This window comes from Sinocyclocheilus anshuiensis, unplaced genomic scaffold (assembly GCF_001515605.1).
Source record: "Sinocyclocheilus anshuiensis isolate Anshui unplaced genomic scaffold, SAMN03320099.WGS_v1.1 scaffold1765, whole genome shotgun sequence".
Taxonomy (NCBI): Eukaryota; Metazoa; Chordata; class Actinopteri; order Cypriniformes; family Cyprinidae; genus Sinocyclocheilus; species Sinocyclocheilus anshuiensis.
Window position 1 is genome coordinate 179,483 of NW_015539938.1, and position 4,013 is coordinate 183,495.

At 38.5% G+C, this 4,013-nt stretch overlaps 1 protein-coding gene across 1 annotated transcript in view; it reads left to right on the plus strand.

The window, feature by feature from the left end:
- Window positions 1-4,013, plus strand: part of LOC107686965 (plexin-B2-like) — a gene marked incomplete at its 3' end in the record, with an annotated part of 171,579 nt that overhangs the window by 46,421 nt on the left and 121,145 nt on the right. The window contains exon 2 of the mRNA XM_016484089.1: window positions 3,123-3,162. The remainder of the gene's footprint in view (window positions 1-3,122; window positions 3,163-4,013) is intronic.

Below are 4,013 nucleotides of genomic sequence, written 5' to 3' on the forward strand. Positions count from 1 at the left end.
ATCCGTGTCCTCTTTTGGAAGGCCAAACAAAGTAGTTTCGCTTTCACAACGAAACCCATGGCGGGCTAGAGTGAGCGGAGGCCGGAGGCCTGGAGTGAGCGGAGGGCGGCGGCCTAGATTGAGCGGAGGCCGGCTTGAGTGAGCGGCGGCGGGCGGGATTGAGTGAGCGGAGGCGGGCGGGCTTGAGAACGGCGCCACCGGCGGGCTTGTGGCAACCACATGTGACGACCCCGGGCTGGACTCCGCTTCGTCCACGGTGAAAGCCGATCCGGCACCAAGAGCTTGTAACACTCCAAAGAGAAAGGAAAAATTGAAATCGCATCATATGACCCCTTTAAGGAAACGATGTCTCTCCAGCTCATGTTCTCGTCTCGTTTCAGGCTCGTTCGCTCACTCTCCTTTATAAATATTCACAGGCTTGCATTCACAGACCCCAAAGTGTGAATCCGCGAATTCACTCGACACTCCAGTGAGTAGTAAGGTTTGATCCCTCTTTCACTCGCCTTTTTCACTTGTACTCTCACCTTCTAATTTCTCTCTCTCACTTGACTTTCTTTAGTGTGGCGTCTCCTGTGGATTCCCACTCTATCCGGATGTTTGCCTGCAGACTGCATCACGTTTTTTCCCTTCGTATAATTCTCTTCATCGCATCATTAAAGACTCCTCTTTATCTTCCTCGCATCATTTTTCACATTTGTGTGAGAAAAACAATTTTTGCAGTGTAATCTCAACCTCATTTTCTTAATCAGTATTTTTGTCTTTTGTATTTTTGATTTAAAAAATGTCTAATCATTCTTGGAAGATAAATTGACTTGTTAAAACTTGTTTTTGAAGAATTTATATTTAATTCTATTTTATTTTTCTCATCCAATTTGAATGAATAAATCTAATAAATATGTAGTGAGTTGTATGCTAAATACAAGAAGAAAAATTATAATAGCATAAGAAAATCATTGAATAATTCAATATGTATTCTCTTAAGACAAGAAATACTGATTTTTGTTCACATTCCAGCAAAAACAACACAACCGTTAAGAAGTTTGGGGTCAGTAAGATTTTTATGCTCACCAAAGATGCATTTATTTGATCAAAAATACAAATAAAACCAATACTATGTGTAATATTATTACAATTTAAAAAATCTGTCTTCTCTTTGAATATATTTGAAAATTTAATTTATTCCTGTGTTGTAAAACTGAATTTTCAGCATCAGTACTCCAGTCTTCAGTGTCACAGAAATCATTCTAATATGCTGATTTCCTACTCAAGAAACATTTATTATTATTATCAATGTTGAAAACAGTTGTGCTGCTTCATATTTTTGTGGAAAATATTTTTTTTTCAGGATTATTTAATGAATAGAAATTTCAAAAGAACAGCAATTATTTGAAATATAAATCTTATGTAACATTATAAATGTATTTACTGTCATATCTTTACTCAATAAAAATATAAATATATTTAAAAAAAACAACAAAACAAAAAACATACTGACCCCAAACTTTTGAACTGTAGTGAGTATTGTGATGCATATTGTTAATGTAGTATATAATTACTTGTACACTAAAATTATGTTCACACTGCACACCCCTGGTTGAGATCTACTTTAGACAGCTTGACGCTTGTAGATAAGGGATACGTTGAAACTGTATTTGTTTAGCATTTGCTTTGGCAGCTTTTAATACCATTTGAGCCTTGAGTGATTTTAACCAGGCTGCTGTTAGCTGATTGATAACATTTAGTGCGACATGGCTGCGGTTTCACTGGGGCTGCAAATGAAAGGATGAAGCAGTACTGCGCATCACTGAAATCCAGCACTGGGCCCAATACCGAGCCCTGTGGGACACCATAATGGCTGCATGTACCGCAGATTTCATATTGTTGCACTGCTGGAGCTAATGGGGCGGCGTTTGGGTGAATGCTTGAATCTCACATTACTCAAAATCTGCGCCTCTAATGGCTCTTCAACATTTTAAATAGTTTTCACTGCTAAAACAAGCTCTTGGCAGGTCCTCGATTAGGGCATCAGCGGACTTGCAATGATTGTCTGCGTTGTTGTTTTTTATGGAAATATTGATATCTAAAACCATGCTTACACTGAGTGAGACAAAGGGTCAGCTCACTTAAAAGTTCAGTTCAAGAAGTTTAAGAAGTTTAACCCATTTATTCTAGTTTAACCAGATGCTGGTTAAACCGCTACGTCATGTGTATTTAAATGAAGGTGTCGTCAGAACTGGCTTGGAAAAGGTGGAATCGCATCATTCAAGTTGCATTTTGCACTTTTTTAATGTGTTTGTACTGTAACTGATTTGCGTAATTTCTTTTAGTGAATTGGGTGCAAAAAAATGCATATAGTGTGTTCTTAGCAAATCCCTCGCCTAAATATTTAAAGAGTCATATTCCTCTTGCTCTATTCATTCTCCATTGTTGCGAGATGTGTTGACGCTCTGGGAATGACTTGCAGACAGATGTGGTCTAGCTTTGCTCCTTGTTGACGGACTCCCGCTGGTTTTGGCTCCGATACCAGTGTGGAAATCGTCACATCCAACACCTGTTCCTCTGCTAAGCACCTTCTTGTCCTCCTGAATGATTTGCTCTCTCAGGGAAATTTCTGTGAGGCTTTATCTGTTTTCTTCCTTGTCTCTTACTCTCTCCCTCAATCTCTCCTTCTCCGCTTAAGCTCATTAAATGTTTCCGAGAGAATAGGAAATCAATGGCGCATATGGTGTGAGAACTTTTTTCTTGAGTTGTTTTACCCTGTATTTATCTGTTTTCACATATCGCTCTCTTTCCTTCATTTCTCTCATTGTTTGGCAAGATAAATTTACTTGAGAAGCAAAATTGCGGAAGATATTGAAGGGGTAGTTCACTGAAAAATTATTAGGGTGAGTAAATAATGTCAGAATATTCATTTTTGGTGAATGATCCAATTTTTGCAAGCAAGTTTATGCTTAAAATGAGTTTGCCATTGGGGTAAGACAAACTAAACTAATTTTAAGAGAGTATATCTTGAATTAAATCTTAATATCCAATGCAATCTTGCTTCTCAAGTAAATTTACCTTGATATTTAGACATCTTGAAAGCAAGACAAATACTGATTAAGAAATGTATTTTTTTCCAGATTTTCCCACTCATCTTCCTCTGGGGCGGCAGACTGTAAGGTAGGAATATGGTGGTTTTCAGATGTGCTCTTTATCTTATTGGCAGATGAGCCATGGCTTTGTGGCCTGTCCGGTGTTTCTAGTTGAAATGGCTATGCAGCACTTGGTTAGGTTCCAGCACGACCTTTATTCATCCTGACACACATCAGGCTTCTGGATCGCAGCGGGAAGAGCTGCTGGATGGAAAACGAGAATGTGTCTGATTGCTTCAAATGTTTATCGTTTCCCCCCTCTCATTCAATCATCCTTACTGGCTCTCTCAGCGCTGAGCTGTGGGTTTGATTAGTCAGCCTAGTGGAGGTTGACAGCATGCTAAACTGCCTTTCTAAAGTGACTTAAATCAGGTTTCTTCCTTAAGATGACCCTATTTGCTTTCTTTTTAGTTCATGTCTTTGGTCTTGTTGTACATTATTTATCAGGTTCTCTGATTTCTAAACTAGAAATGACCATATCAGCCTCTGAAATGGCTTTTTTTTTTCCATTGACATGAATCAAACTTGCACATGTGGGGAAAATAATCTTAATCTCAAAACCTTGAATTCCAAGAGCCAATCAAATCTTATGTGGGCGGGGCTTGGTTTAGCTAATGATTTATTACTGGGTATTATGATTTACCCGGAAATATGCCGCACATTAGGGTTGTCAAAAAAAATTCGAATTTCGAATATTCGTCGAATTTAAAATAAAAATCCACATTCGAATGCAAAAACGTTGACCAAACAAAGTAGTTTCCCTTCCACAATGAAACACAGCGTCTTTACGACATGGCAGCTGCAACAACAAAACTACAGCGAGAATAAAAGTTACGCCTTCTTTCTTTGCGTGAACATTTGGGCGGTGTTATGCAAATC